Source organism: Ursus americanus, chromosome 35 (genome assembly GCF_024610735.1).
Source record: "Ursus americanus isolate L20-20 chromosome 35, mUrsAme1.1.p, whole genome shotgun sequence".
NCBI classification, from domain to species: Eukaryota; Metazoa; Chordata; class Mammalia; order Carnivora; family Ursidae; genus Ursus; species Ursus americanus.
Window position 1 is genome coordinate 24,160,237 of NC_142161.1, and position 9,624 is coordinate 24,169,860.

Consider the following 9,624-nt stretch of genomic DNA (forward strand, 5'->3'; position numbering starts at 1 on the left):
GCAAAGATGGTTTTGAGCATTGTTGAAAATAGTTCACAAGAAAAGTGGTAACGTAATGGTAGCCAAATTAATAAGATTAAGAATTCAGGAGAAGAATTTGGATTTTAGGGATGAAGAGGAAGTGGATTACTGACTTGGACTATAAAGAGTAGTATTCAGCATAAATCTTGAATCTATATAAAAGATGCAGACTTCGAGTATGAGGTTGATTCGGACATCATCCATGAAATGGATGGGGTGGAACTAACAAAAATTAACTTAGACCACTGGAAAAAATTAAAGATAGAAGAAGGATAGGTGGCATGCGAAACAATAGTATCCAAAACAATGAGAAAAACCCAGCAAACATGATAACATATGCCAATGCTGTTGATTTTAAGAAGTTGGTAATTTCAAAAAAATGTGATTAAACAGTATCAAAAATAATAATTTCACTGAAGAGAATAAATCTTTGGGAAAGTCTTCAGACTTGGCTTCTGCAGGATCAGAGTGGGGGAGGAATATAGTCGCTCATTGTTGCTTAATAAAATAGTTGACACACTACTCAGATCTTTTTTAAAAATGGTAAGCAAAATAAATACATTTCCTCTGGTATCCTAGAACTTACAGTGCAGTAAGGGAAACTCATAATAATCGAATACGCAAATACGTAATTAAGTATTTGAGAAACGTTCTAAAGGAAATTAGAGGGAACATATAATAGAAGACACTGATTTGGTCTAAATGATGAAAAGTTTCCCAAAGGAACACCTGTATAAGCTGAGATGAGGAAGGAACCAGGCAACAGGGAAAGAGGGCTTCGAGTATTTGAGGCAAGGAGCAGCAGACACCAAGGCCCTGAGTATGGAGGAGCACAACTGAAGAAAAGCTCTGTCTCTGAAGCCACATGAGTAACGTGAGAGTGGTAGGGGAGTTGTTCATTCTTCATCTTAATTTGGTAAGTGCCGATTACAGGTTATGTAATATGATAGGTGCTGGGGAGGGTCAATACCCAGTGAACAAGATAAGGCTGGATTGGTGAGCAGAGGCCAGATCATGAAGATTTTCTTATAGTACTCTAAGGAATTCAGCCTTTATTTGGCAGGCAGTGGGAAGCCATTACAAGGCTTTAAGAAGGAGAGTAAACTTATACTTGCATAAGTTTTTTAGGATAATTCTATAAGCTACAAGTGGAGAATGAGGATGACAATATCAAATGTGGAAGTCTACAGAGAGAAGTTAATGCAGTATCCTAGCAAGAGCTCATGGTAACTTTTTCTAGGGTAGTGATATCAGGGAGGGTGGCAAGGACATAACTTCCAGATAGACTCAAGAGGCAAAAATCAACTAGACATAGTGATGGATTGGACATAACGGATGAAGACTCAGGAGGCATCAAGATGGATTCTGGGTTTCGGCTGATATTGTGATTGTTGCTGCCATCATAGTTATAAGGAGTACTGGGGAAGCCGCATCTAATAATGCACCAGTGTAAAACAAGGTTTTGAGATTTTTATTCACTTGTGTTCATGAAACCATCAATTTAGCCACACAATTGGCTATTTCTGACCCCTGACAAGCATCGGTCAGATGTTTGGCTGAGACTCTCCGTGTGTGTCCATGGAGCACATGTCTGTATGAAGAGCTAATTAGGACGGAGTCTGAATCTTCAGGACTGGCCTCATTAGCACATGCCCAAATCAACAGAGCTAACCAGGCCAGAAAAGATGAAAAGAAACACGCTCATTGTGATGGAGGTTACTCTCATGTGCTGTGTACTATTTTCCAGAACAAATAAGTACAGTTGAGAGACTACAGTTGAGGTCAACAAATAATTAGTGTGCAGTTAGGAACAGAAAAAAGTGGGAAAACGGTCTTGAGGAGCAAGTACATTATATCGTAAAACAGAAATTCTGCAGATTTCTCCTGGCACGTGAACTCTTCATTGTTCTTCATAATTCAGGAATCAATAAGTCATTTTCATTAACTTACAAGAAAGATTTTCACTTTTTTCTGATTAATATTTCCCATCTGAACTTTGAATCAAGTACTCCTAAGTAGAGTTTATTTAACTTCACAACCTTACCTGATTTCCACTTGTCAGTGGACAACATTAAGTGGTATCTTGCCCTTGACAATTATCCTGTTCTCACTATCCCAGCACATCTTTGAGAACTCACCAGGCAGACGTGGTTCTCCTTGCTGTCTTATACCTCTGTATAAAATAGCTACAGCCCCATTTTCTAGGCCATGCAAGTGTAGAAAAGATCTACTTCTGAACAATAAAATCCCAAAGAAGACCTTTCTCTACACTGGGTCATTTCTTTTCTCTTCCCATTTTTTTCCCCTCAGACTACAAAATTTATGTATATATTTAATGCCAAAAAAAGAATAAAAAAAAATAAACGAAAATGAAACTTCACTAAACCATACCTACCAGACAGGAGAATGTAGTAGTTTGGGGTATACATAGTCATATAAATACGTCTGACTACACGTAATATGGTGTGTTTTTAACATAACAATATGTAGTAGACATATTTACATGCTACAGTTCAAGCCCATTAAAAAAAAAAAAAAAAAGATTCCTGATTCTTTCTTCCATAAATAAACTATTGCCTTAGTTTGGTTCTCCCAGAAGAGAACTTTATCGTTGAGACAAGGTTTTAGTACAGTATCTTATGATGATGACTGGAAGGTGATGACTGGAAAATTCTAGTAGAGTTGAGGAAGTTTTAAAGGCAAGGCAAGGCAACCAATAAAGAATTGCTGTTAATTCAAGGACCATGGTGGATAATGATTTTGGTCCTATTTAGGGAACTCTGGGTGTCTGTAAAAACAGGTATTTCAGAGTAGTTTCCTTCAGGGCTCAAAACCTGGGGCATTATTCATTGGTTGGAGGCTGCCGGTGCAGGGGGCTAGGGGGCTGGTTGTAGTGGTGTTAATTTCTGGCACTTTTGAGCTATAGTGCGTGGGTAGGTCCTGAAGAAATCTCTCGCACCGCGGGCAGTCTTCAGGCTGCACTGCGTTAAAGGTAGACGATATGGGAGGAGCACAACCATACTTCAATGAGCCATTCTTTTACTGATGGGCATTTATATTGTTTCCGGTTGTTTTCACCATTATAAACTGCCATAATATCCTTACACCTGATTATTTCCTTGCTTGTCTGATTTTCCATGACCATTCTTACAAGTGGAATTAAAGAATTTGAAAATTAAGGACAGCAGTCTTCGGCTATGTCTGGGATGAGGAGAATCAACCTCCTTGTCCTTACATGGAAGGGTTTATGGAATGCTCATGCATCATATAAGTAACTTTAAATGTAACATTCTAAATTCAGATGTAACATCTAAAACAGCTAAGTTGTTAGCCCCATTTATTTTATACCTTCCCTCATTGCTATGAGAAAATGCCAGTATTTTGAACTAAAATAAGAGAACCTAACATAATCATGGGACTTAAAATTTGTCCAACTTTCCATCTTAAGATAAAGACAATATTGATTATAAAAGAATAATAGAAAAATCTTTAGTATCCTGAACTACACAAAGAGTTCTTTAGACTTGACACCACAAACATAATTTATAAATGGGAAAAATAATAAATTAGACCTACCTCATCAAAACTAAAAACCGTTGCTCTGCAAAATACCGTGTGAAGAGGATGACAAGACAAAGTATAGACTGAGAGAAGCTACTTAAAAGCCATATATGCAGCAAATGACTTAATGTGTAAAATATAAAAAGAGCTCTCAAATTCAACAGTAAAACAAAACAAAAGATCCAATTAGAAAGTAGGCAAAAGGTATTGCTAGGCATTTTACAGAAGAGGATATTCACATGGCAAATGAAAAGATATTCAACTTCATTAGTCATTAGGAAAATGAAAATTAAAATCATGAGACATTGCACACCTATCGGAATAATTAAAATAAAAACAAATAGTGACAATACCAAATGTTGGTGAGAATGCATAGAAATTGGATGATTCATGCATTGCTCGTGGAAGTGAAAAATGGTACACTCACCCTGGAAAACAATTTGGCAGGTTTTTATAATATCAAACCTTTATCTCGGAAATGGAAATTTACGTTCACGCAACAGTACGTGAACGTTCGTAGCAGCTTTATTTGTAATGGCCCCACACTGGAAACAGCCCAGATGTCCTTCAATGGGTGAATGGCTACACAGACTGTTATACAATACTCTACTCTGCAATAAAAAGTTACGAACTATTGGTTACATGCCACAACTTGGATAAATCTCCAGGGAATTATGTTGCCTGTAAAAAGCCAATCCCTAAAATTTATATAGCATATGGTACCACATTCTTGAAATGACAATATTATAGAAAAGAGAACAGATTAGTTGTTGCCAGGGATATGGGATGGGTTGGAAAAGGGGAGGCAGGAGGGAAATGTGCAAAGTAAAAGACAACACCGAAGGGGTTCTTACAGTGACTGAACTGTGTATCTTGGTGGTGGTGGACGCATGAACCTACAGGTGTGATAAAAGTACACAGAATTAAATATGCACACGTGTATAACTACAAGGTGTAATTAGTGGGAGAAGCCGGGTCATAGTGTATGTAGGATCTCTCTATCTTACCTCTTGCAAATGCAGGTGAATTTAGAATTACCTCAAAACAAAGGTTTATTTTTTAAAAATGAGCAGCATTTATGTCTAGAATATAAGTACATATGTAAATCTCTATGGTAACTTTTGAAGAATGCCAAGCTTGTGCTTACTTACTAACATTTTTCTAACTTAATTTTCTATACCCTAAAATAAGCATGATTATTCAAAAAATAATTTACATTATAAAGTAATGTCAGAGAGCTTATTTCATTTGGGGGCTATTATATTTCATGTCCCATAAATAAAAGCATTAAAATATTTGAATCACTTAAATATCATAGAAAATTCTTCCTTGTCTATCTTCAAGATAAAACAGGGCCAAGGAAATAAGGGTTAGCTATTAGAAGAGTTTTAAAATAACTTATTTTAAGAGATGTTACTTTATTAAACGAATATGTTAAAAAACCCATTTCTCTCTTTGTGAAATGCTCTATTTGCATTGCCTCATTTAATCATTACGGCATTATGAGGTGGGTACTGTTATTACCATCCCATTTTTACAGGTGAGCAAAGACTTTAGTGGTGCTTGTTACATGCCAGTAATGGTCTAAATTTTTTACACATATTAGCTCCTTCATTAGATAACACAACACCCCCTTTTACAGCTAAGGGAACTGAGATGGTGCAATGAAGAACCCTCACAGTCTGATGCCGCACTTTTCCGTGGCGTGTCCAGGGCACGAAGGCACAGAGATTTTAAACCATCTGTGCACCATCACACAGCTCCTAGTGGTAGAAATCAGGATTTGAACTTGAGTTCTTTCCAGTACCCCAATCTTTAATAAATGATGGTTATTTTGATGACATAGATCGTGATTATTTAAGAGGTTTTTTAAATACCTATGCCTTCTCCCTTCCTTCAGGATCGAGTGAAACAAAACCGCTAGTGCCAAGACTGCGGAATCTGTGCTTTCCACAACCGTTCTAGGAGGTTTTGATTCACGTTAGAGTCAGAGTTCAGCTGCATTACAGCACGCGAAGCAGATTTCCTGGGAGGCTGTCAAATGAAACATCTGGTATGATTACAAATGATGCTGTATTTCATCAGCCTTAAAATTATTATTATTATTTTGCAATTGAACATCTCTGAAATAAGACTTTCTGTTAGAACTGATGGTGTCTTACAATCACAATAAATTTTTTTTTTCTTCTTAGTGGTATGTAAAATAATGTTTTAGATTTGATAAAATATGGAGGTTCGCTGATAATAAAATACAAAAGACATTGCTTATTGAACACTGTTCTTTTCAGTCCTGGGTCACACTGTGTAAGGGTGACCATCCACATGCAGTGAGAGACTGGGTGACGGAAAGAAGACCGGAAGGCATCCATCATACACAGGTTCATAGCGAGTCACTAACGGTTATGGGCTAGAACAGATGAAAGGAAAACACTTTGAAAATGATAACTCTTTATATAAGTAGTGTGCATTTATGAATGTGTGTATGCCTGGGCTTGAAGTAAGATTATTACAGAAAGCAGAAATAATTTGAAGATGCTCATTGCTGAACTGGTATCCTCAACTCTAAACTAACCCACATACTGTGAATCCACATAACCAGGAAAGAGGAAGTGGACAGAGCAGCCAAGCCCTAACTACAGTGGCTGCAAAGTAAAGAAGAGAAAGCCGGAAGAGTGTGCGGTAAGATATTTGCATATATATTGATTGTGGTTCTTTTTCAAATTTACTTCATCTAAATATTTTATTTTCAGTTTTTAGATTATGAATCTCTGCAAAATGCATTTGGTTATGTAATTTTCCTTTCCTCTCCTTTCAGTTAATGTGAAGGCTCTAGTTTGATTAGTTTTCCAATGCCTTTTCTTGATCTGTTCATGTTGTCCCCCTCTCGGTGACCTCGTTGTTTGTATTTCTGTCCTGGAAGCTTTCTCATTCTGTTCTTTGAGCCTTCACATGTAACTGACACTCCTTGCCTTCTGTCTCTATTTTATGTACTGGATATGTAATCTGGACGTGTCCTCAGGAAAACTGTGACGTGAATATAGTCTTCGAAACCCGGTACTTCACCTCTTTGAATGCCTCTCCTTGTTCCTTAGCCCCCTGCAGCAGGTCAGTGTTTTCTCAGCCCATTTTGCTAGATATTTGAAAACTGAGCTTATGAAATGTTACTCCGAATTTTAGAGAACTCTAATATTCTTCCTTAACGGAAGTATTTCCAGTTTGAAAAAGACTACATGGAGAAAGTAGTACTACTAAGCATGAAGGAATGGACTGCTGGGTGAGGAATGGCTGGTCCTAGTGCAGGATGTCGATGCAGAATGGATACCCTTCTGGTACCCTCAAATACCCCTGTATTGGAAAGGCTTTTTGAATACATTCAAAATCCCAGTCTTGTACATGACATTGTCAAAAACTAAACCAATGAAAAAGGAAAGATGCATGTTTATTTCATTAAAAAATTATAACAGACACTGTACTATTTATAATTTCACTTATTAACAGTTATCATGTAGTTGCTGTGTACTGACACTGTACCATCTTTTATTTTGGGCTCCTTGGCCTGTTGAATGGTGTTAATTTTGGAAATTAAAACATTATAATTCAAAATAGAAACAATTAAAATAACAAAAATTAGTTCTGTGTTCAACACGATTTCCAGTTTTGAAAATTAATTTACCATTATCTGTTCCATATATAAGAATCTAGTTTATGCTACATAAAATATTCCCAGAACTAAATAAATATCTCATTTTTAAGAATTTTGTTTTATAATTCAATTATTATATAATTCATAAAAATATTTGCTTATTTAAATATACCTCACTTCAAGTTTAGTGGATGATTGGATCTCAAAAAATATATACTGAACAAACTCTAGAAAGGAGCTAAGATTGAATTCAGCTAGAGCTCATGATCTCTCTAATATAAAATTAAGCATAATATCCTATAATCAATACATTTTGGTTGAAAGAAGAGATCCTATGCAGTATTAGTCTCATGTATAACGATGGCATCTGACATAAACAGGCAGAATTAATTTCATTTTCCTTAGTTTAACCACATAGTAATTTTGTTTGCAAAAACATTGACAATATTTGCCCTTCTATTAAGAAATAAAATCACTTTCTGTTATACTAAGAAGTGCCAAGAAATTGTGTTGCAAATGCTTACGCTGGTATTTCAGTTGCCTTGACTTCTCATTTTTTCTTACACGGAGGAAACATCTTCTGTCCGTGAAATTTCATTGATTTTATCACCGAAAGGTGACATTGCTGCTTATTTCCTAGGTTCATTGAATAAGTTCTGTTCTAAATATAGCTCTAAATCATGGATTAATTCAATCACCATTAATTCAATAATCTCTATAGAACCTAGATAAGTCGGAAGTACTTAAACTTGTTAAAGACACAGTCCTTGCCCTGGGGTAGGTTACAGTTTCAGCTGGGGAGCAGATATTCTGACAACTAAAGAAAACTTTAAAGGAACATGAGTACTATAGGAAATCAAAAGGTGGGTAAGGTCCTTAATTCGGCTATTAAACTAAATAGATTATAAAGAATAAACAGTCTTTTAATACATAGTTAGGGGTTGATTTTTAAACCAACGAATGGGTCTGTTAATGATAACTGTATTCACTTTTCTAAAATTTTATGGATATACTTAGAAATATAATACCAAAAAGAGAGAGGAAATTATGCATAATTGTTAGGATTCCATTTATACTTTGGTTCATTCGAATTATTGTCAAGCACTATTATTTGTTTCCCTCAGAAAACTCACATGTAGCCTACGGGGCCCTCATGAAATACTTAACTGAAACTATCTTCCTGGAGCACGTTAGTGGTGTAATCTTTAGTCGATATTTCACGTATCATGCAGAAGCCCAGAGTTACTAAATTGGGCCATAATTCTTAAATCACAGTTCATTCAGGAAGATTTTTCAGGGCCTACTTGTTTAACACAATCTTAAAAATGATGCCTCACAAAGGATGTGAAAATCAACACGTATCTTTACTGGGCTAATTGTGCCTCACTGCAATGTTGAGTCTATAAAAGCTTTTTAATAGTGAAAGAGATGATGGCATTTTCATCTTAATTTGCAGATATAATTGCCATTCTAAATAGCTTTTTGTTTCTAACTTAAGTGCTTATTGACAGCAGAAATTTCCCCAAAACACTAATAGAGTATTTAACATAATTGCATTTATTGAAAGCAAATCCAAGGGAAAAGAACATACAGCTATCTGAAACTATTTAGCAGGAGTTAAATAGCAAAAGGAAAAGTAAGTTAAATCTAAACTTTGAGATCTAAAATATAACTAATATTCAATATAAATTCAACACAATGTATATTTGATTAAACTTATACATTTAAATATACTGATGAGATTCAAGAAACAAAAATGATATCCTGGAAATCCAGGACAACAATAAGAGCCATATATAAAACAAACTGAAACTAACAAGCTAATCCCTAATTCATAGTATTTCCCATCATTTTTATTGAAAAATAAGAATTTTTTTTTAGCTCAACTCATGGAGAATTAGAACAAGTGAAATTAAATTCAAGCAGTTGTGAATAGTCCCTTGAGAAAACTATTTCATTTCTATTCAGAGTTTAACCTCTATCCTGCTCAAAATTTTCAATACCAATCCCTTAATTTCAATATACTCAATGTGGGTTCAGGATAGTGAAGTCACTACTCATATTTTATTAAGCTTTATTCTAATAATGTCAATAAAGTAGTCCATATGGAAATATATGGACTAGTTATCTCTCCCTAACTTTGTTTCTAAGCAGACACGAACATGTGATGGACTGATACTGAGTTGACATATTGCCCATTGAAATTTTGAATCTTTGAGTCCTACTTTTTCTATGTAATAGCATATATTTATAAATAATATGGAGACTCAGCAAAGCGCTTTTTAATATCAAATTTGAAAAAAGTTGTTCATTCGTGGTAGCTTTTCTCCTAAATTGAAGTAAAAAATGTCAGAGACTGCTTTTTAAAAATAAACACTAACTAATTAAACTGGTTAGAC